At 44.4% G+C, this 24566-nt stretch overlaps 1 protein-coding gene across 4 annotated transcripts in view; it reads right to left on the minus strand.

Moving 5' to 3' along the window:
• GRIN2B (glutamate ionotropic receptor NMDA type subunit 2B) overlaps window positions 1-24566 on the minus strand; it is a 240919-nt gene that overhangs the window by 113237 nt on the left and 103116 nt on the right. The gene's annotated exons all lie outside the window — the stretch shown is intronic.

A 24566-nucleotide genomic window follows, 5' to 3' on the forward strand; every position in this document is an offset into this window, starting at 1 on the left:
AGAAATTCAGGTTAGAAAGCACCTCTGCAGGTGACCTGGCACAGCCCTCCACTCAAAAGAGGGCCAGCTTAGGTAATCTTTCCCCATCCATTTTACAATGAAGCAACCAAACATCAAACTATGATCATTACCTTACTTGTCACCTATTGTTTCATGTCACAGTCACCCACTCTTACACAGCCAAATGACAGACACAGAGAGTTTTTTAGCTCCATCTTCAAAAAAGAAGCAATAGGTCTTTTCAGTTACTCTAACAAATAGCATAATAAAAAACAACTGAACAAAAACACTAAAGCATCCTGCAGTTAGGCTTGATGGGTTAAGAGTAGGAAGAAGGTTCAAGCAAGAGAGGAAAGAGTAAAGGGCAAAAAATGTGACTGTAGAATGGTTGGATAGAGAGGTGGAGTGTTGTGGCATGGGGAACCTTTGGATCTGGGATAGAAGTATAGTGAAATATAAAACACTTCATGAGCAAGGATTAGTTTTTCTAAGTTTTCTAGCTCAGCACTTCGGAGCCAATGTGCCTGGGCAGTTGAGCTAAGCAGACATGTTTTAGGTACTGAAGGGAACTTCCCTGCTTTTGGAGTCTCCTTTCCACAGAGCCTCAATGGGTGACAGCCCCCTGCTGGGGTCCCTGACCACTGTATCTGCTCTCCCACCACTTCTGGGAAGAGGTAGCCCTAGGCGTAGGCAGAGGGACCCATGGCAGAAGCAGCTCAAGTGCACAGCTGTAAGAATGAAGGAACACCGATGAAGACATTGGAAAGGGAGCCGCGGTTCCTTTCCTTGCACCAGGACACACGGTAGAAAACAGAGGGATGAAAGGGTGAGTGGTAAGCACGGGGCCAGGCTAAGTCGTTTAAAGATGAGCCTTTCTCCACCCCGGAGCCCTGCCCTGTGCATCAGTGTCATCAGTAGCGATGACAATGGTGACTGAGGATTCCCAACCTGGAACGGAGCTATGAAAGCATCTGCAATTCCCTCCTATCCCTGCGCAAATGAACTTCCTGTCTCTGCAGAACTGATACATGAGCTTTTATTGCTCCTGTAAAGCCCTGTGTAATAGCCGGGGTTAGTCCTATTCAGAAAGCTAGCTAATCCATTCTGGTTTCTTTTTAAGCTATTTGCCATAATATTCCAGCTATTCCATATTTTAATTAGGCACTGTCTTCTCCTTTTAGTCTTTTGCCTTTCACATATTTTACCTCAGGAAACACTATTTGCTCTTGTAATATTGAAGAAGGCATGGTAGGGTCAAGCAAGGAAGTCTCAAGAAATTAGTACTGAGATGGAAGAAATATCAACAAACTCTCAAATATAAAGGTGGAGGCAGCTGACAGACTAGGAAATACATGTGAATACATGAGCACCCTGCAAATGGTATCACCATGGAGTGGGGGGCACATAGGTGAGAGAAAGGATGCACCTCTTGGTGTGGGCTCAGATCAGTGCCACTTGACAGGGACACATTTTCCCACTACGCTCATGGCAGTCCTGAGTGAAGCTTAGCAGAGGTCTCCTTGACAATTTCCTTTAATAACAGGGTCCTCTTACCCATGATTTTTTGTGAGGTTCTTCCAGAGTTGTCAGTATGGCAGCTGACTCCCTGAAGAAATTTATTATACACCACAACCCAGGAGAGTTTGCTTTTTACTCCTATCTCCCAGTCATTGCTGATGATATGGAATAGAAGGAGTGGAGGTGGGGTGGGAGAGGGCTGTGAGTCCCCATGCACAACACAGGGTAGCTCAGATAGGGCTGGCTCTTCAGGGGTGTGCAGCATGCCTGAAGATCCAGTTAGATATTTCAGATGAGACCTTTAGGCAACAGTAAGCCTTGCAGCAAAGGGCTCGGCACTCACTTAAGACTAAAAACAGAGCACTTCTTATTAAGGAGGCTGATGTAAAGCCCAAAGAAGGGGGAGGGGTGGGGGGATGATGCAGGAAGGAAGGACATGTGATATTCATTCAGTAAAAGAAAACCAACAGCTAAAGAATGCACAAGGTTAGTATCATCGCTTTTCCTGCCCTAGAGCCTTTTGCTGCTCAGAAGCCAATTTGGGTGCGGTGTTTTCTTCACATACACACAGCAGAAACACGCACCACACACCCCATCAGCCTCCCACAGTTTGAAAGAGGAGCAGATACCCAAACCATAGACTAAAGAGAAGAGCTCTGCACAGAGGAGTGCTTAACTGAGAACAAAACTGGTCCTAGCCCAGAAATCATCAACCTCTCCAGCTTCAGGGATGAGGGCAGCTTTCTTGATGCCAGCCATCTCCAGCCCCTGAGCAAGCACACAGCCAGTCACTGCAAACTGAAGAGAAGACAAAATTCATGTAGGAAGCACATGCAGGGTGGGAACACCCACATCTTCCCCCTATATATTTCTCTTCATTACTCCCTAAGCTTTCAGCTTTCCTCACCTTGGTGCTAGAGGCTCTCCCCCTACAACCTCTGTGATTCAAGAGACTGAGGGTGGCACAGCCTTTAGCTCCCATGGTCCAGCACAGCAGCCTCAGACACAGCAGGGGGCAAAAGGAGAATCCCCTACAGGTGAGGAGAGGACCCTAATCCCCAGACTCCCCTCTGTGTAGCTCTGAGTCTGGTCACCACCAGTCCTTTGGGCATGCATGCTCAGAGCTATCCCCACTGCTTTCTGACTGGTTTATACCCTGGTTTCTAGGTGCTTCTCATCATATACTGGCTAGCCCTGCCTTCCCTCTCCCCAAGGCACAGTGCAGCTTCTTTGCACAGTCGTACATGGCCCAGAATCCAGGATCACTGCTAACCATATCTGAAAGGAAGAACCAATGGGGGAAACCGGAAAGTTGGTTTTAGCTTCAAGTGACAGCCAGGGAGAGCTAACGAAGACAAAGCAGAAAGGGTGGCAAAGTAAGACAGATGGATGGACAAGAAAGATGGCACAAAATTTATATTTTCTATTACCCAGATGTAAATGGATTTGTTGCCTTGCAGCAATTTACAATAGCTGAAAACTGGTCCGCAAAGCCCAAGAGGGAATTAGGATGCTGTCATGTCCCAGGGAGCTGAAAAGGTGGATTCAGTGCTAAGCTGCTGCTCACTGGGAGTCTAGTTCTAGATTCACAGTCCAATCAAAATACTGACTTCAGTATTTTCTTCGCACCACGACCAGAAGGACAGGAGAAGTCTGCTCCACTGACCACCTTCCTACCCCCAACTGCCTCAGCCACATGCATAACAAACTAATAATTCAATCATGCATCTTCACCACACTTTCACTGCAGCCCACACACTCACCCACCTGCTGCCAGAATAGGCACCCCCTACCGTTGCCAGAGTCAGTCAGGCATGTTTTTCTCCCACTCGTGCAGTCCCACTCAGCTCCATCCACACCCCGACTCTGTCTGCCTTTAACAATTATCTCCAGCTCTGGGAAGGAGCACTGCAGATTTCCATCCCAGCCTTCCCTCTAAGTGCTTATTCGTTGCATCACAGAACATGCCCTGAGCTGGAATGAAATTTTGCCCTTTGCATATCCTTACTTATTTATACTTGCTGCCCATGCTGGTTGCCTAAGGGATGGCAAGGAGGTAGGAGGGTATTAACAAGCTCTTTAACATGATACCTCTTAGAAATAGAGTAACTACTGCTATCTGCATCAATATCTTTCGCTTGAGTGAAAACCAGGCAATGCACTCCAGTGCTGGCTGTTTTTCTATGCCCACATGGTACTATAAGGCACACGAGGAATTTGGGCTCAGCTGCTGACCATTTCTAAAAGATAATGGTCACACACTAGGCTCAAATTTTACAAGGTGTGAGATGGCAAGTGTTTTCAGACACTTCTCAGAGCTCAAGAGAAGGCGATGCTTTTTGGAGACAGAGCCTTTTACAATTCATGTCCATTCTTCTACATCATTATTCACAGTCTTTTGGATGCATATATCCTCTGCTCTCTTCACTGCCCTCCTCTGTTCAGTCACCAAGGTCTTCTTTTCCTCTCGAGAAAAGCCCACTAGTTAAACCCAGTAGTTAAAGCACTGGGTCCTCAAATCCTAAATGCCTGACTTCAGATAAGGATGTCAACCAAAGTCTCCCTAGGAAGGTGCCCTAAATTTGAAGATGTCATATATACTGATATAGAAGAAATTCTCTAAATCCCTTTTCCAGAAGTAATTTTATATCATAAAAAAATACTCTGCGTGGGCAGAACACTCAGACCTTCAACCACACACACCCCCAGCTGATGATCTGGATCTGCTGGGGGCACAGGCATGGAGTCAGAGGAAGAATGTTTTTACCAAATTAAAGAAGATGTGAAGAGAGGCTTAAGGGAAACTGAGTCCATCAGGGGGGCCACTTGCTGGGAGGACAGCTTGCTGGCATGGGACTTGCACTGAGGGTTTGCAATGCAAGCCCTCACCTACAGCTGTCCCCATGCAACAGCCGTCTTCAGGAGGTGGCTCTGGCTCTGCACAGGACATTCCGGCACCCCTGCATCACACCCCACTGCCTGCACCAGGTTGGGCCCCAGGACAGCAGCTGGCCCTGAACCTGCACAGCATCCCCATAGCCCCTGGCTGTGGAACCAGTCAAGGATTGTTAGTAACAACACGGCATGGGAAAGAACAGGAGTGGCTGGAGAAGGAGCCCTGTGGAAGTAGGGCAGCACTTGGGAGACAAACATCCTTGTGCTTCCTGGAGATAATACAACACAGTACAGAGTTAAGCGCAGGAATGAGGCCAAGAAGCAGCTATGGACTGTAGGGGGGATCAAGACCACCCAAGCCCTCCAAAGCCCTCCGACCCATTTTCAAAATGTGGGAAAAATGATCTGCACATGATAGCCAATTTGCATAGAGAGTGAGAAACCTGCCTTCAGGGCAGGGAAACGTAGCTATAAAAAGGTACCTCCACCAAGCCCAGGCAGCACCTCCAGGATCCTGGACATCCCATCATCCAGATCACCATGCTGGAACTAGGACTCACATCCCATCAGCCAGATGACACTGGAACCAGGAACAGTGATCCCTTTCTTTCTTCCTTTCTTTTTTGTTCTTCCTTTCTCTCTATAAATCCCCTCCCTCCCCCACCTCAATTAATTTCTTCCTTTCTCTCTTCCTTTTTACTCTACCCCTTTATTCAAAACTCACTGTCATGTGCTTATATGGTAGGTCAGGGACTAACATACCAATTTCTATGCCAAGTGTGTAATTTACTAATAAAACTTTGTGAGTTTTTGTGGACCCTCTGACTTTTGTTAACCGGCAGAGTCAGAGAGCAGGAAAAGAAATATGCTCCAATGTTTTTCCCCTGGATGCTGGTTCACAACTATCACGCTGAGGAACCAGAACTACAACCTTTCACTTTCACACCCAGATCACTGAGTTCCCCTCTCTGCTGCAAAGCCATAGAGCCAAATCTTATCTCAGCTATGCAGGTAAATCCCTGCGACTGTTTAGTTTTCCTCTGCTGCCCAGTTCTTCTGTGGCCCTCTTCAACACACTGATATTACAGATTTATACCATGATAATTAAGGTTAGGTATTTGTATTGGGTCTGGCTGAGATGGAGTTCATTTTCCCACAGAAGCCCTCACACTGCTGTGCTTTGCAGTGGTACCTAGAAAGGGGTTGATAACACACCAGTGTTTTGGCTACTGCTGAGCAGCGCTGGCACAGCATCAGCACTGTACCTCAACATCCCCGCCCCATCAGTGAGCTGGGGGTGGGCAAGATCCTGGGAAGGGACACAACTAGGCCAGCTGACTCAAACTGACCCAAGGGGTATTCCATACTGTCTTGGGGTGACTTTATGATGTGTATCCCATATTGCTGCCCTATGCCCAGAAATTAACTTTGTGCCTTTCTATGCCTCTAAACTGAGCTGATATTGTATCAGCTCAGACACAGAAGCTAAGGGACGGAAGAGGAACGGGGAGCATTCATTATTTACAATGTTTGCCTTGCTTCCCGGGAAGTGGCTGAACATTGCTTGCTGATGGGAAGTAGAGAATAAACCTATTTTTTCCTCTTTGTTTGTGCTTGCCCAAACTTTCACTTCTGCTTTAGTGAACTGCTTTATCTCAACCTACGAGTCATTTTCCATCCTATTTTCTCTTCTCTGTCCAGCTGAGAAGGGGAGTGACAGAGCAGCTTGGTGGGCACCCAGAGCCCAGCCACAGTGAAACCACCACAAGCTTGAATCTGTCTCCACTAAGAAAGGTTTGCTGTAAAAGTTTACAGGCAATCATACTTCAAGGGGCAAACAGATTCTGTGTGCCTAAAGGATCCCACCTGAGACTGAAACTGTGCTTCCAATTCCTATGATTGCTAAAGTTAAATGTTCATACCATGCCATTACACACATCTTAATTAATCCACTGATTGTTCCCATACTCTCCCAGATTAGGATACCCTCTCCTAGAAAACATTAGTTTATTAACCCCAGTCACTCCTTCTAAAGCAGTCCCAGAGCAGATAATTGCCTACCCCCTAAATGCCAAAGTATTCATAATGTTCTGATTTACCAAGAGGCATTGCAAAGTCTCTCTGAATATTTGAGTGGAGGAATAACACACAAGCTCTTTCAGAAGCGTCATTAAAACCAGACAAACCTTTCAATCCATTTAGTGAAGTGCCTGGAGGTTGTCTTTTCAGAAGGAAAACAGAAGTAAATACAGCACACTGAAATTGAATACATGCAGTGCCACAGGCACCAACCCTCTTGCACATCATTTGAGATGCTGGTGTTTTTTCCAGCTCTTTTTCTTCAATTTATAATCAGCACATTTCAGGCTCATGTGAGGAGGAATCATAGTAACCCTGGAGATTTTTATTTATCCCTGAGAAACGTATAAAGTGGGCATCAGCCAGGGAAGTTACTCCACTGTCTGCTGAATGTCAGCCAGGAAGTATCACTTCCCTGCCATGAGAAGGCAGCTCATAATTCAGCCCCACTCAAATCTCCACTCCTTCTGCTGTGGACAATTCACAAGAACTATCTGAGAACAGCATCAGGAGAGGGATATTATCAGCTCTGATCCAGAACTGAGATACCTTGTTCTCACAACTCCCACACCATTGCTGTTAAGTGGCCACGATAGGATGAGAGAAAATGGTCACAGGATGTGCCAGGGAAGGTTTAGATTGTATATAAGGAAAAATTTCTTCAGTGAAAGGGTTGTCAAGCACTGGAACTGACTGCCCAGGGAAATGGCATGGCCACTCTCCCTGGAAGTATTTAAAAGATGTGTAGATGTGGCACTTACGGACATGGTTTACTGGTGGACTTGGCAGTGCTGGATTAGTGATTGGACTCAATGATCTCTGAGGTCTTTCCCAACCTAAATAATATTTTGATTCTATGAATATTCAGCTAATGCTAGTGGTGAGGTTCAAGGCTGCACCACCTTGCTCTGAAATCTCTTCCCAGAACACAGAATGCCTGTCATGAAGTCCAGAGAAGTAGCATTTTTTACTATGTTTTCTCCAAGAAGAGACCAAGGGAGGATGCATCAAGTGTCAGAAGATGTTTGGCCAAATCTTTGCCAAATCTCTCCCAGCATCCTGACCCCAAACTTGCCCCCTCTTCCAGTCTGCCATACTCTGTAGCTCTCGGCTAGAGCTCTCATCTGGAGCCTGTAACCTCAACATGCCACTTGGCTCCAAGAAGCATTTTACAAAAAATTGAGAAAAAACAGTATCTCTGGCAGTGCTTCCTTATCACTAAGTCTTCCCATGTTTGGGGATGATTCATGAGCTGCATGAGTTAATCTGTTTTGGTGAAGGTAGGACTGCAAAATATAGCCCTGTAGCTGAACACCCATGGCTGAAGAAAGGAGAAAGGGAGAGAACGAGGAGAAAGAAAAGGACAGCCTGTGGAGGATTGGATTTTTTTCTACTCTTTCACTTGTTTTTCTAACTGCTTGGATGGTTGGTTTTAGTTCCATGCTGGGGACTGGCACCGATTTTCTTTCATTGTGTGACATACGTTTTTAAATGAACATTAAAGGTGCTGAAAGCCTGGGGTAGACACTTTCTCTTTTTTTTAAGAAACATCATTTTCAATTCAAACTGAAATAAAACAGTTAGCGTCTCTGCTTGCTGACTGAGGCCCAGGTTTAAGACCCTACAAGAACATATTCAGCCAGTAAGCAGATCTGTCTTGACCTCCTAAAAATGTTCCAGGAAGCCCACAGACAGAGGAGAGATCTACACTGCTAGAGCTGGTACCACCATCTCTTCAAACTGTCCTCTTCTTCCCAAGGTAAAGCCTTCCTTATAGATTCCTCTAGCTATGCCAAATTTTATCTTTAAGATTGACATTTTCCATATCAGATGTTCATGTCATGTCTGATATTTGACGAAGATTGAAGTTAAAATGGTCTGTTCTTTTCCAAAAACAGGAAAGAGGAAAAAAGCTATTTTACCAACATTAAGAAAAAGATAGTGACCTTTATAAAAAGCTCCAGTAGTTCTCTGCTTTCAAGGGACATGAATTTTGATGAGAGAGGAAAGCAAATGTTCATTTCATGCTGATTTTTCCCATACTTGTGAAAACCTAGACAGGCTATAAAAAAGCCTTTTGGAAAAACTGCAATTTACAGTTGTTCAAGAAAAATTAAAAGAGCTTTCAAAAAAAAACCCAGCCTTTTTTAAATCCTCTCCTCACTGGACCTTCTATAGTCTAAGGAACTACACATAACTGGACTGGGGAAGCAGAAGAAGGAGGAATACACCTCTTGGGTTTGTATTTCCCATGATTGTGCCTGCTCCCTGCACATAGCAATCACTGGAAAAGGAGGCTGGCTAATTCCAAAGCAGTAGGAAAGAGCTAGGAAGATGATCAGGATACACTGACTTGGGACACTGTGAGAAGTATGGGGCTAAAATGCTACATGGGAGAAGAGAACTGGGAGCTGTGACACCTGTACTATTTGGACAAAAAGACTGTGACTTGTTGGAGCTGAGGGGAGGGGAAGACAGATTGGACAAGGAGTCAGAATAGGAGATAAGTGGAAATAGATGAAAACAAGTGACACAGTCCACCACTGAAGGCTGGATTTTTCTAGATCCAGGTTCTGGACCCGAGATTAATTGTCTGTAAGGTAGATTCTAACTTTGCTAGGTGAGAACCAGACTGGGACAAGAAGCCAGAAGGGCAGAACAGACAAGGCAAGCTGGTGGAGACAAGACAAAAGAGGTCAGCAGTGGGAGAGGAAATCTAAACCATGGAGGTTGGCAAAGTGTTGGCTTATTCATTACACAAAATCAAACACTGCAGAACAGCAAAAACATCAGCATTATAGTTATTCAACCAAATTGAATGCATTTTGCATCCATTTTGCATAACTACTAAGAATCGGTCCCGAATCAACAATTTTTCTTGCAGGACCCTGGTCTCATTGAATGCACTAGATAGATTAATTGGGGAATCAAACTTAGCTGTTTGGAAAGTGGGCAGTAATCAAGTGAGAGGTTGAGAATGGAAAAAAACCCAGGAAAATCATATGGCTAAGCCAGCTGAAAGTTGTACTGCAAAGCTGGATTTGTCCCTGCCTCTGCAGGGTGGTGGTACGAAAAGAATAGAATAGAATAGAATAGAATAGAATAGAATAGAATAGAATAGAATAGAATAGAATGTTTCAGTTGAAAGGGACCAGCAACAATCATCTAGTGCAAATGCCTCCTAAACACTGACAGGCTTGGAGCATTGACCACCTCTCTGAGAAGCCTGTTCCAGTGTTTGACCATCCTCTCAGCAAAGAAAACCTTCCTAATGTCCAGTCTAAACCTCATATGGCACAACTTCAAACCATTCACATGCATCCTATTACTGGATACCAGGGCGAAGAGATCAGTAAAATCTTATAAACCATACTTTTTCACAAGCAGTCTCTAAATCTGTGCACCCTACTTTCTGGATGTTTAACAAAAGCTGGACAAATCCTCTGGCCCCTCTTTTTGGTCCGGTGGCAATTCCAAACAAAAATAAGTACTGTACTGAGACCCCAATTTTGGCAAATCAGTAAATATAAAGTTTTGACTTTGTTGAAAGAAGATATACATATATTCAGCGTGTCTTCTTTTGAATCTGAACATCATTTTTTCAAATGAAAGGAAGATGCATATTGAAGTCATAAACTAATTTGAATTCGAAATTCAGTGTTTCATCTCAAATATATTGAAAGAAATATCAAATTAAAATTAAAAAAAGGAAATGGTTTGGAGGCTGTTTTGCTTTTCTCCTGGGTTCAAGACGATTTCTGCAAAACAAACAATTATACAGCGTATAAACAAACAGCCCATATAACTTGTATGTCACCAAATTTGTATTTCTACATTAATAAAAAATCAATGAAAACCGGTGCTCAGTCCTAGGTAAGACTTGGCAGGGGGCAATTGAAGAATTGCTGAGTTGAAGACAAAGAGAAATTTGCTTTGAACACTGAAAGCATTCTGTAATGATCAGTACTTTGAATAATGAGATGCTAGGTGTCTCAGATGGGCCATGAAAAATTAATAGACATTTTTGACCTTAATCTTGCTGCACCTCAGTTCCCGCCTATACACTGGATTTACATAAAGCAGCTTGTGTCCTCTCATCTCGTAGGAGTAGGGTGAAAATCCATGAACTTCATGAGATACTGGCCTAACATGCCACAGATTTGCCTTGAGACAAAGAATCCTCAATTCTCAGCAGCCTGTGAAAGCGGACACAATACAAAGCTTAAAGATACACATTAGGCAAGGCAAAGGAAACAAAATACTGAATCACTGCTCAGTCAGGAAATGTCACCCATCCTGCATACAGAGGCAGGCAGGGGTCCGACCTTGAAAGATAGTACTGAAACCACTGCTCTGTAATGTATAGACACAAGAATGCCAAATTAAGATTGCAGCCTTAATTCTGGCATTTTCTTCTGTTTGAAGTGCTTGCCTTTGCAACCTAAATAATATTCTTCTGACACATTTGTGTGTACATAATATATGAAAGGCTCTTGGCTCGGGGGCCTTGGGCTTCACAGAACATTGCAGCAGTCCCCCTGAGTTTTCCTCCCCAGTTATTTTGCTTCCAGCTCATACCAGTTTTGCAGCACTGTATCAGAGCTTGTCTTTTCCTGTCTCCCTCCTTTACCACATGCCCTTCCTCAGAACTGCTTCCTCACCTCCAGCCACCCACCCTGCCAGCTCCCCAGCACTGGCTTTCATTGCTGCATTGTTAATTATTTGCTTGGGCAATCACGATCCTAGGACTACGAGCACAGACAGAGGTCTCGCTTCATTAGATATAAAACAGCAAATACAATAGCTAGAGGTTTCCTAATTTCAGGGCAAAATTGCAATAGTGTTGGTTTCTGCATCCTTCCCAGATCTGGTGCATAATGCAGAGGTGCCTGCCTCTACCTCTTCTTTCTTTGCAACCTTCCACCCAGTAACTGTACTGGTGGGAGGCAGAAAGGAAAACCTTGACTCATCACACCTGTCTCTAATGGCAGTTGTCATGCTCCTTCTAACCCCAGGTTCCCTAACATTTTCACTGCTGTATAACTTCTGTAGTATTATAGTCCTTATTCGTACCTCTTTACCTGAACAGCAGCTTAAACATTCCCAACTTCTCACCTGAAAGCTTCTTTTGGGGTAAAACTCCCTTCAGAGAATTTCTGGTATGGTTTTGTTCAGCCTGCAAAATATGCCCAAAGCCTTATGCAAAGACCATACAGACAATAAGTTTGCATCAAATGAAACAAAGAAACCATATTAGGGTGGGAGTAGGAGCTGATGTTTAAAAAACTTCTGTGCAGAGGGAAAGATAATTTAGAAATTGCCAAAAAGGCACTACTTGAAAAAAAGAGTTCAGAGCTTCTTTAGTTTTCAACTTTTTTTTTCCTACTAATACTAAGCTTCAGAAGTTGAAAATGTCAAAACAATAGACAAAGACCAATCCAGTCCAAACTGTGGATAATCCTCTTCTCCCTGGCATCATGACACCAGTCAGTGCAAGATTCTCCTTTGCTAACACCCCTTGTCCTGTCCTGTTGTAAGTTACTGACTTACTCCTTTTTCTTGTTCTTTCTCTCCCTTTTCTCTCTGTCTCCTGGCTCTCTCCTCTGGCTCTCCCTGGTGAACAGTGAGCTGCAAGAAGCATTCCTGGGCTAGAAATTAACATATTAATGAAGAAACAGCCTTGAAGAAGGGTTGAGAGATGGGGAGAAAACAGAGAGAGGAGGAAGACAGAACAAAATAACAAAGGGAAGATATAATGAAGAAGGGACACAGAGCCAAAGCACAAAGGGAGGGGAAAAAAAGGCCTTTCTCCGGAACTTCTGCTATTTCAAATACTTCCATGGGAAGAAAAGATGAAAGAGAGGAAAAGAAAGGGGTTAGGAAAAATGGGGTGGCTCTTCTGTTTTAAGCTAAGATTTAATATTTCTATAGAAAATAATCACCTATTGAGGGAAGGATAAGAAAATGGAAGATGGCAGTGATGGAAGGACACAGAGACACACAAAGGGGACATGACTGATAACAAGAGCAATGGGTTCATCCCTAGCTGTTTGCAAAACACCACGAGCATGGAATCATGGAAATACCAGTGCAATAAGCTTTGCCTATGGGCTATTGCCTCCCCTGCAACCTCCTGTTCTCTTCTTCCACAATGTGAACCTGCAAGCCTGCCCCAAAAATTATGCTGAAAAAGAAGGATAAAAGGTCAATTAGCAAGGACTACTGTTGATCTGGCAAGCTCACAGGCATCCCACTCCCAACCCCTCTCAGCGGTCTCTCAGGCAAACAGTGGGAAACCCATTAGGATCAGTGGGTTGAGGAGGAAGCAAAAAAATTGTTAGTTCAAACATCTAAGTACTTGTTCCATCCTCTCTGTTCCTCTGTTTGACTACCCACCATTTACATCCTTCTATAGAAGCACTGCAGAAGAACAGATTCTGAATAATGCCAAAGAATATATTCTAAATTTCCTCTTGCACCCACTGGCCAGAACAAGCCCACCGTTCTCATGCCTGCTGACAAGACAAAAGGGGGGGGAAAAAAGGGATTCCTGGCGTGAAGAAGGAACATAAAGAAATAGCGTTTTTAGTGGTGAAATACGTGGCAGACATGGCAAAACCAAGGCATAAGGACTTGACTAGGAAAACAAGCTTTTTGGCATAGGTAAACATCATCAGTAAAGGTGTGAGCTGTTACCAGAGAGCCATTCTTGTAAAACAGACCTGTCTCAGTTTATCCCCATCTTTCACAGTCCCACCAGCATTTGCCACCAGAGAAAAACTTGTTCCACAGCTCCCTGGTGGTACCAAGCCTTGACACCTCACCAGACTACAGCAACACTGAGAACACCCTCAATACCCTCAGTGCTGAGGCCCACGGTCTTGTGCAGCAGCCTCCTAGAGGTGTAGTGATTAAGTAAATAGCCTGAGGCACAACAGTGCTTGTCTCCTTAACCAGCCCAACACCTCCCTTCTGCTGTGATGGTGAGGGGAGCAGACCAAGGACCGTTTGTCACTCAGCCATCTCCAGAGGAGACCCCTAGGTGCTACCACACAGCTTGCTTTGATACTTAAAGAAACTTTCAGCATGAACCTCTGTCACAAATGTGACAAATTTATATGGCTGCTTTCCCTTGACTTCTCAGGTGACAAGAGGAAGTTCAGGGATTTCCTGGCATAGGAGTTCCCACTGCTCAGCTTCAGCAGAATAGCCACAGCCAAAGTCACAGCATCCATGCAACTGCCTGGTTTTGGGTACTTCCACTGCTCTGACCTGTGGCATCTGAAAAGGCAAGGCAAGCTCCAAACCACACAGAGGAATAAAAGTCAGTGTCACCCACAGCCCTCCACTTAGAGAACCAGCTGCATGTCCTTCACAGTGAGTGCTCTAAAACCAAGCCCAGTGATGCTTTATATTTCCCCAAGTGGTCCTCCAGCTGCACCACATCCCCACACTCCCTTTCTGTCAGTGCCTTCCTCTGGGGACCTGCTTCCACACTGACAACTGATGGCTGCAACAAATGTTTCTGAGCTGCTGCAGCTGAGCACCAAGAGGCAGAATCCTTCTGCAGGCTTTGTGAGGATTCAGAAGTGGGTGACAAAAAGGGACGAAATCAGCAACAATGCAAACCAGCCTGATCTGCAATGCAAGTTGGTGGATGCCTCTCACTTCGGCAGCTCTCCTCTCCCCTGTGGCTAATCCTACCCCTGAATGCCTACATACCCTCCTTACTGGCTTACATGGTACTCCCAGTGCCACCCACTGTTGGAAGTGCCATGCTTTTCTCATCTGGCTCCCTCACTCTGCCAAACTTTCTTGTTAAGCAATTTCATGGAACTATAATAAACTATTCCGAATCAATTTCACAGCATTGCAAAGCTTGTGCCTTCGTCAATTCAAACTTGAGCCTTCCATGCAAAATTGCTTGGAGAAAAAAATACAAATCAGTAAATTAAGTAAACTTCTCACTCTAGACAGTCAAACTGGGGCCTTTTCCAGAACTATCATCTTTCCACAGCCACCAGAGAAACTGTGGCTTGGTGCCACCTCCAGGGCATTTCCTGGAGCACCTCTCCAGTGAAGAAAGGATGAGAGAATTGGGTTTGCTCAATCTGGAAAAGAGAAGCCTTTGGGATGACCTAATTGTGGCCTTTCAGTACCTGAAGGAAACTTACAGGAAAGATGAGGCAAGACGATATAAAAGAGCGTGCAGTGACAGGATGAGGGGGAATGGGTTCAAACTGAAAGAGCCTAAGTTTAGATTATGTATTAGGAAAAAATTCTTTACTGTGAGGGGGGTGAGGCACTGGAACAAGTTGCCCAGAGAAGCTGAGGATGCCTCATCCCTGGGGATGTTCAAAGCCAGGTCAGATGGGACTCTGAACCATCTGGCCTAGCTGAAGATGTCCCTCCCATGGCAGGGGGCTTGGAACTAGATGATCTTCAAGGTCCCCTTCCAACTCAAACCATTCTGTTATTCTATGATTCATCTGACCTCTAGTCTCACATTTGCAAAAAGCAAGACCTTCTCCATCTCAAAGCTACATTAAAACCAAAACAGCTCTCCAAGTAAAGCCCCCTAATATCTCAGCTACGTGCCTGAAAGGAAAGGAAAAGGAAACTGAGACAAAGGCAGCAGAGCATGCAGAATTCTGAAATAATGGTTCTGCTGCACTTCCTGGATTCTGGGCAAGTCAAATGCTGGAAAGCCTAATATCCCACGCTGCCCTGCAGAACAGCTTTTTGACATGAATACATACTAGGCATACTGAAGAGCAGCTGCTCGATGTTCAGATTTATTCAGAGGCTGTAAGCATCTGTATTTTGCACCTCAAAGTCTTCACAGTCCCTTGGTGACGCTGAAGAGCATTTTGTCATGGCTTAAGCATCAGCTCTTGTATGGTCTCACCATGCCCTACGTCACCACTCAGATGCAGAAGGACAACATCAGCATCTTTGCGAAGAAGGTGGAAAGCATTGCTTGCAGCAATCTGTTTGAGGTACCTCATGTCATTCACAGGGCCTAATCTGTCAGTGACACATTAAGAGGGAAGAAGGCAATGAAAGCTTTTGGGAGGACCATCTTTTATATATGACATCTATTACCCATGTGGCTGCATCCTCTCAGAGTTTCATTGCCATCAACCCTTTTGCTCCCCATCCAGTTCTGGATATCGCTCATCTGTAACCAGTGGCAGGTATGCAGCAGCCTTGTTGGACATCTCCCTCTGCCCAGGGCTGTCTCCAGGGCAAATATGCAGATAATCAATGTAGAATCTAGATAAATCAGCTCAAAACATGTCATGCTCTTGGAATGAAGGAGGTCACTGAAATTAGATATCATTTGGTCTTGAAGTCTGCACGCTGGAAAAGCTGCTAACCTCCTTCCTGAAACCACTTCTGGAGCTGCTGGCTGCCTGCTTTGCACAGCCACACGAGAGGCATGTATGGCACTGCTGCTAATATCTTGCGCTCATTAAACACCCCCAATGTCTTGGCGAAAATCCACCTCTAGTAAATTCATTCTGCCAGCTGAAATTCCTCGTGCAGCTCCAGCAAAGGTGCAGTATTCATCTCTACTCCATACTCTATTCTGTTAAACAGTTGCTCTATTTCGCCCCAGAGATGGCTGAATTTTTGTGGTGAATTAAGCCATCCCTTTCTACTTTGTAAAGTGCTTTGGAACTGCAGATAAAAGATGCTACGGCCTGTCATAAATAAATGCAAGATGCTGACGCTGCTACTGGAGGTAGCCATCTTGCTGAAAAATTATTTCATTTGTGACACTAATAATACAGGGAAGAACACTGGGCAAGACACTGAAAACTCATTTCCATCTTGTTTTAATACAGCTTCCAAAACCAGAAAAAAAGCCAGCATTGAGTCAGCATTTGTGCATTTTTAGCCACTGTCACGCTACAGAGATTCATGGGTTTTCAGTCCATTGTGGCAGCTCTCTTCCACCATGACCACACCATCAAGAGGGTGACCTCTTCGTCTGATTATCTGCTGTCTCTCCAGATCCTTAACAAAGACCATCACTAAGTTCACCACAGCTGGTTTTCCACCATTTCTCATGGTACACTACTGCAAAGGGGAGGCCTAATCACCTTAGCATCTTTATTCAATCAAGACAGGTATAGAGACCTGTTTGGTGTGATATAACAAGCTCAGAAATCTCTCCACAGGGGTGGAAAAGAGCTTTCTTTGCATGAAGATGGCTGGCAGCATTCAGCCTGATTGATCATTTCAAGGGCAACTATGGTTAGATTTTAATATTCATCTTATATTTAGGTGCTTGCAGGCTTGAGTAGGGACATTTTTATTACTTAAATCAGGAGAGAACATGCTGCAGAAATGATAGAGCAGGGTGTACTGAGCAAGCTGACAGGTCTCTGCTATTTCTATTTTCTTTGTTATTATTTCACTCACATTCAAGCTTTTTAAATACCACATTTCTAGATTATATTTCATTCAAATACTTCAAGAAATATAGTGCACAGTGAATGTCCAATACAAAAAAAATTACACTAAGGTAACATACATCACCCTCAAATGTTTATATTCAAAATCACATTTTCTAACCTTAGCAAAGCAGGAATCCCATGTCCAACAGTGCAAGCCTGAAGTTTGAAGTGAAGCTAGCTTTGAGTTATTTGTCCACACCAACAGAAATCCCACTGCTGGCTAATTATTTGAAAGCAGAACAAATTCATAAATTTCACACTCTCTTAACTCAAAATTGGATGAACAGGGATTTTTTGCTCAGATTTTTCAAAAAATGTTCACCTTTGGACTGTGAGTGAAAATAAAATTTGCAAAGTAAAACAAAATGTACTTTAAAAATTATTGCTACTTGAAAATAGGCCAGTGAAGAGGTCTGTGCACTGCAGAGGGAGGTCTGGATTCTGCACAGGTAACAGGTATTCAAAACCTGTTACCTGTGAAAAATTTGGTTGGGTCCCTTTCAGATAAGTATTCAGCTGCCCCACAGGTATGCAGATCCACATTTTCCCAAAATGTGGGTACAAGACTCAAGTAACCCTTTAAGCAATTAAGCAATGATTTTGAAAGGAATTTCATCGGCAGCATCTAGTCAGGAGTGCTCTAAGCCTCAATTCAGAAAAGCACTTGACCACGCACAATCTCTTGGACAAAGCATAGATGGCAAAAGCCACTGAACAGCAGGTGCTTCTGCAGGGGAGCAGGCAGCTGTTTGACAGGGCTCAGCTCCATCACACAAGCATGTAGGACAGAAAGGGGAAAAGAACACCCCATTGAAAGTTAAACCACAGGAACAGTGTTAAAACTGCAGAATGTTAAAAAATCTCATCCCAGGCATACCAGGGTTAATACCTCCACTCTTTTCCAAGAAAGGTCACCTAAATTAATTTTTTTCCTTTTTTTTAGTGAATTTCTAACAACACAAAGGCTGTCATGCCTCCCCCACCCCCGCCTTCCAGGAGGGAGCACTAGGTGCAAGCAGCAATGGTGTCTTGTGTCTTGTCAAACCGAATCGTGAACCCAAATTGCATCAAAGAGAAGAAAAAGCTGCTCCAGAGTTGCACAGGGAGCCATAGCAACATGGCAGTTCCTATTTTTAAAAACTTGAAAGATAGTAAGAACATTAAGTCTGAGGGGAGGAGAGAGGGGGGAAGAAAAAAAAACCAAAAAAAACCCCCTACGTTTCTATCAGAAAGGAAAAAAAAATGCACATGTTCCTGATAGGTGCCAGTGATGAAGCCACATATGGCCAGCCATCAGTGTGCAGGTGTGCAAGCCAGAAAATATCCATTGCCCCATCAAGCCAGTTCTTGAAGGAAAGAGGGTATTTCTCACCTTCCCTCTGCTGCTCTGCTAAAGCAGGATTTCAAATTCCCTGAGGCGCTTTAAAGCCCACAGCGCCCTAACCGCATTTTGTGATCAGAGCAGGATCAGCAATGGCGTAGCTGGTGCTAAACTGTAGCCAGAGCTGGGTTTGTGGTTTCAAAGCTCCACCACAGAGGGGAGGATTTTGACTCATTTTCCATGAGGAGTGGAGAGAGTCTGAAGGCACACGTTAAACATATTGTCACCAGCAAGTGAAGTTGCCACGGTATTAGCACTAATTGGACTTGGCTGCAGAGCAGAAGATGTCTCAGAGGGCTGGAAGCAGAACATGGACATTTTCCCATCTGGAAACTGATGGTGCATACCAAAATTCACTCCCAGCTGGTGGATTTTGGAGGCGTTTATGAAAGGGTATGTCCTTTAATCAAAAGATAACTCTTGCCAAAAACCCACCACTTCATGTGAACCCTTCTATTAGCTCAGTTGGTTAGAGCAAGGTGCTAACAAGAGCAAGGTTGCAGGTTCAATCCCTGCACAGGCCATTTACTTAAGAGTTAGACTCAATGGCCCTTGTGGGTCCCTTCCACTCAGAATATTTTGTGATTCTGTGATCCTATTTTAATTGCAAAGAGGGTGAAACACCCAACTGTCCACTCAGAACAAGTGCCTCCTCTCCCCTGCTGACAAATCCCAGCTATGCAGGACTAAGGCACCCTGTGGTGCCTGCTGAGGAACAAACATTTTTGCTGTGCCATCATATACTCCCACCGAGAAGCCAGCGATCTCCAGTATCCTACCAGCATACAAGTTAGTTTGACATTTGACCTTCCACTGCAGGACAGCTGTGCTTCCCACTGCCCAAGCAGTACTGCTTAAGAGCTGGGCAGAGCAAGGACAGCCAGATGCAGGCTGCCCTTCTGTATCAGGCACCCTTAGCAGCCCGCCTGTATGGGGGAGGTTTGGATGAAGAGCATGTTACAAACTGCCCTCAGCATTCCCCTCCAGTGACAGAAAAACAAGGAGTCAGAGGAAGTCAACACTTCCTCCAAGATGTGGCGGCACACAACTGTTCACCTCCTGACCAGGTATCATGAATAACCAGTAGCCCCAAACCAACGAACCCAGCACCTTTCACCAGCACTGCACCACTGCAATGCACACAGGGCAAATGAAATGCAATAGGACATGCAAGACCGGGGCAGAAAAAAGAGATGGCAGTATGCACGAACAGAGACTTGAATGACGTACAACAAGGGATGCAGGGAGGCAGAGAGACCCTGACAGAGGCAGGAGGTACAGGCCAGCCCCAGCCTCCAGCTGCTGCTGGAGCAGTGACAGGAACAAGCAGATTTCAGCAGCAGGGATCTCTAATCTGTCACCAGCGCTCAGGCCACATGTTGCCAGTCTGCACCAGCCTGATGGCAGCAGGACACACCAACCAGAGGGAACATAATCAGCTGCTAACAAGACATGGGCTTAAAGGCTCCAAAAGGTCAAAAGTTACATACGCCTCCTCACCCTCCAAATTTCTGAAAAGGGCAATTTCTGCATCCTTGGGAACATGCCACTTACACCTTCTCTCACCACCTCCCCAGCATAAGAAGCAAGTCCCAGCACTGTGCCTCCCACAACTGGAGCACCACAGGATTCAAGGGCTGGAGCAGGGCTTCCCAGCCAGCTGCCATGCAGGGAGATGTAGCCCTGCCAAACTGAGTGAGACAGGGCTCCTGTCTCTTAGTATGAGGGTAACTCGACAAACCTGTGAATTAAGAAAGAGTGATGCAAATGGCCCATTGTCCATTCCTGCCCTCAGCTCCCCAGCTGCACCATGTGAAGGTGCATGGCCCACTCAACTAGGACACAACACAGAGTGGCTCCATGGCAGTACCTGCAAATGACATATGATGACCCCTGTGTCTGACTTGGAAGGCGATGGCTGCCACGATTGGAGAGGAGAGGGCAGGAGGGTGGGTTGAGAGAGACCAGAGAAACAAGGAAAGGTGTTTCCTGGGCACTGTCCTTGGCACTGACCTGGAGAAAGCAGGCCCAGGGTGCGATGGGCATGGTGCTGCTGACAGGTATCAGGGTGACGCAATACCCTGAAGGAGCACTGCACTTTTTTAGGGATATGTACAGCCCATACGGTCTTGAGTTTCCAGGGAAGCAATTTGTTTGTACAACCCAATTGCAAGAACTTTCTCTGCTCACTGACTCACTGTTCAGGCATCTAAGCCCAGAAAATCCTAGTTTCCATTAGGGAAGTGCAGCCATGTGAGAACAGAGCTTGCCCTGGTTGTTTCAGGGAAAACAGTTTCCAAGCACTCATCAAAGGTTCTTCTGCATTTCTTATCTGTTTGGCAAGGTAAAGCTACAGATGAATGTTACTTCCCCCAGAGTGGAAGTGTCAAGTCCAAACAATGCACTGAGCAAGCTTGCCAGCTGTTTGCCTATTTGAAGAATCTGAGGTACAGAATTGACCTTAACTTTGTTTCCCTCTAAAAGTATTTCTTTGCAAAGGTGGTATAATTCCACATTTGTATTTTAATTCCAAAGCAAATGCTCCACTGCACTTTTTATTAAAATGAAATCTGGTGTGTGCAGCCTGGTGTTAAATGAGAGACTATTAAAGCCAATCAGTGGAGAACTCATTAGTAACCCTACAACAACAAACTAGTAGTTATGGCCCAGCATTCACAAGCAGCCATGACAACAAGTAGAAAGAACCCAGGTCTCATTGAAGGCTACAATAAAACCACAGCTTATGTAGCCCAAAGACTGTGAATATCCATACAAAACAGCTGAGCTTCCATTCCTCAAATATGTGCCAGAAATTATATTCCTTTCTTATGACTCATCTCTGAATTCCACTCCTAAGAATACTCCTGTCATTTAGTTATTTCTTCCCATTTCGAAACTGTAATGAGAAGCACCAATCCAGAGCTCAAGGAAATCTGTCCCATCAATTAAAATAACGAAATAAGCAGAAGGCTGCCTATAAACACATCCACCTCTGCCCACTCACTCCTCAGCAGCCATGGTGAAGGAAGAAAAGATGAGCTTTGCAGGATGCCTAGAAGCCTAGCAACTCTCCTAGGAAGGGCCAAGAGTTAAGAACTCCTTATCTGAGCATTTCTTTCCCAACCTTTGAGATCTTCTCATTCAGTAGAAAAGAGGAGAGCACACAGTAGTTTTGCTGGGTGCCCAGAAGACCAGATATTGGGATAACTATAAACTTGGTAGACTGAAATATTCATACCAGATTTCTTTCTGGGACAATGAAAGAATAAATGAATAGGTAATTATGACAAACAGAACAAAGAATTAAAGACTGTAACTGAACTGGGAAACAGCATTTGTATATCTGGACTCCAAATTACAACCTAAGCCTATTATCAGCATAAATTGAGATAAATCCCTCACTAGAGGAAAAATTCCTCAAAAATCATTCAAAAAGATAACTAACAAACCTTGTAGAACAAACCTCTCTCAAAGTATCATTTTACTACTCTTTAGTGGAGTTATCTCATCAGCAGGTTCACTTATTGGACAAAATCCAAAATGTTCAATGGTCGTGATCATACTTCTGCAGTTCCAGTCTAACACAAAAGAGAACCAGTTTCAAAACAGACAGAAACAGTTGCTATGAGACCATTAGTGCTACAAGAAGATGCAGACCAAACACCTACCTTGTCAAGAAATGGCATTTAGATAACAGTCTGTCTTGTTTCTTTTTGTGCTTGCAGCCATACTTCAAATAAAACTTTGTTTGCACAAGTTCTTGCAAAAATGAACAAGTGTCAGTGTAAAAAGGAGGAAAGATATGGAGAATCTGAACAACATTCAGCTCATTTTCTCCTTACTCCATTATACACCCAGATCAAACACTGATACCTTGTTGAGCAATACCATTTGATTTTAGCTGCATTCAGAACAACTGCTCTTTTAGAAAGACAAGGAAAAAAAGTAAGAAATGGTCAGAGTTCAAAGGCAGATCTTGGGAAATGACTAATTCACAGTCTTAGTGTATAGTGTGCCACAGCTGAACTAAATTACACATTTTTTTAGTTGGATGTGTCACTCTCCAAAGAATAAAATGGAAAAATTCCTTTACTGCATTGCCTCCCAGCTATCGATTTGAAGTAAATTGGACCACTTTGGGGTAGCTTCAAGAGTTTCTGAAACAGTAGCTACAGGGTGATGCCTTATCTGAGGTCACATACACATACACTTTGTCTCCCCAGACATCAAGCCCACGTACATGCATTTCTCTGTTCTGTGTAGGCATGTGGAGGGGGAACTGTAAGTTGCAGGTTGCTGAATATAGTATTGCTGGATCCAGAGCAAGGCTGAAATTAGCTTTCCAGAACCTGCAGTCCAGTCCAAAATGAGCCAAACCGTGTTCCAGACAGGCAGGTATTGCTGCTACCTGGTGTGCACAGTGCACAAGTACTGTGGGATCCTAAGAGGTGGAAGGGGCTAGGGAAAGTATGGAGTAGCCAGGTCTGCAGAATCTGTAATATCCCAGACAGAAAAAAGCATAGCAGGAGAGGTTTAAATCTTAGTACATAGTAAATTCCAGCAAATTCAATGGAACTTGAAGGTATGAACACTGATTACAGCTATTAATCTCTGTGGGTTTTGACTCAGTAAGGTGAACTCACATCTTCATGACTGCCTCTTTCCACATCTTGTGCTCCTCCTCTACCTCTCCTCCTGCACAGACTTCTGGCGTGAGGCTGAGCTTGAAGTCTTCTGATTTCTATTGAACCCTTGGATTTGTAAAAGCAATGGCTTATTTCAGACACCACTAGCTTCTAAACTTCAAAAGGTGCCTGAAAGTAATTTGACTTAAATAAAAAACTAAGCACCTAACTCACTGAAGTCAAACTTTTTAACCATCTCACTTGGAAATACAGAGAGGGTGGAAACATGGGCAGGTGGTGGGGAGAAGGAGGCAGGGTCAGAACCCCCTCACAGGCCAGCACCATGTGGGGAAAAGCGAATATTTGCACTGTGTTCACAAGTAACTGCAAAAGTATAATTATTTCTGAGTTAGCTCAGGTGCCTGCAGCCATCTACACAGTGGCAGAACAGAGCTTGGCACAGACTGACTGACTCTGCTTCTCAGTGAGACTGATGTCAGTACCCAAACTAAGCTGGGTGTATCTACACGTACTGGCACTCATTCCTGTGAATGCTGTAGCCAAAGCAGACAAAGGAGCAGAAACAGCATGGTTTGGGCCATGAAGGTGAGAAGAAAGCTAGGATCTTCAAAAGTGACAAGAACTGCTTTCATGTGGGGTGCCCAGGCTTCAGGGCATATCTACACGGCACAACAGTACTGTCACATCTACACTGAAGAGTCTCTGAGCTGGCGACTTCTAAACAATGCAAAAAGGTGCTGTGCAGAGAGATTGTGTTGGGTCCTTGAAGCAGCGTAGTTATATGGGTATGATGTTATGCATAGGCTAATACAGTGTCAACAGAGCTCATTAGCAGAAGGTCTCTGCAGAATGCTGCATCACATAGCAGGGAGTGTTTTGTTTTCTAGATAACTGCTGAAAAGACACAATAGAGCTCCCCCCAAAATCCCTCTTCATTTGGGTAGAACAAAAGCCTGCCTTGATGTTACTTCTCATTACTTTGTATACTCTAAATATATTTTCCCTGCTTAATCATTCCAGTGATGACTCAAAAGAGCAGCAGAAAAAACCCTTATCCCTAAGCCTAGCTGGAAAGGAAAGAGATAAAAGCTTTGGGCACCTTTGGTAGTTTCAAGGCCTACATAGAGAAAAAAAACAGCATAGGGAGGAGGAAGTAAAAACAATAAGAGCTGGTAATATGCCAATGGATCACAGAGACAAAGAACAAATAGCAATATGGATAATCTATTGGGCCAAAGAATAAAGTTCTCTTACAGTCCCCAGCATTCGGGCAAAGCAATAATCTGCTTTCTTGTCCTCTAGTACCCCTATCTGCCTAGGACAGTTGACAGCAAGGGGTCACAGCATGCAGACCAATCCATCACATTTGCACTGCTCAGTGATTCAACATGACAAATGAACAAAGACACTGAGCTTGGTGTGGCCTGATGGCTACTGCCTGGATTGTCCTTGTCACACCACAAAGGATCTAACATATCCAAGGATTTTATGTGTAAAACATTGGACAATGACAGCTGAGCAGGTCAGGGGGCATCTGGATTCCATATCTAATTATCTGGGTTGCTTTGCTACATGCTAAAA

The sequence above is a fragment of the Corvus cornix genome, chromosome 1A (genome assembly GCF_000738735.6).
Source record: "Corvus cornix cornix isolate S_Up_H32 chromosome 1A, ASM73873v5, whole genome shotgun sequence".
In the NCBI taxonomy this organism is placed as follows: Eukaryota; Metazoa; Chordata; class Aves; order Passeriformes; family Corvidae; genus Corvus; species Corvus cornix.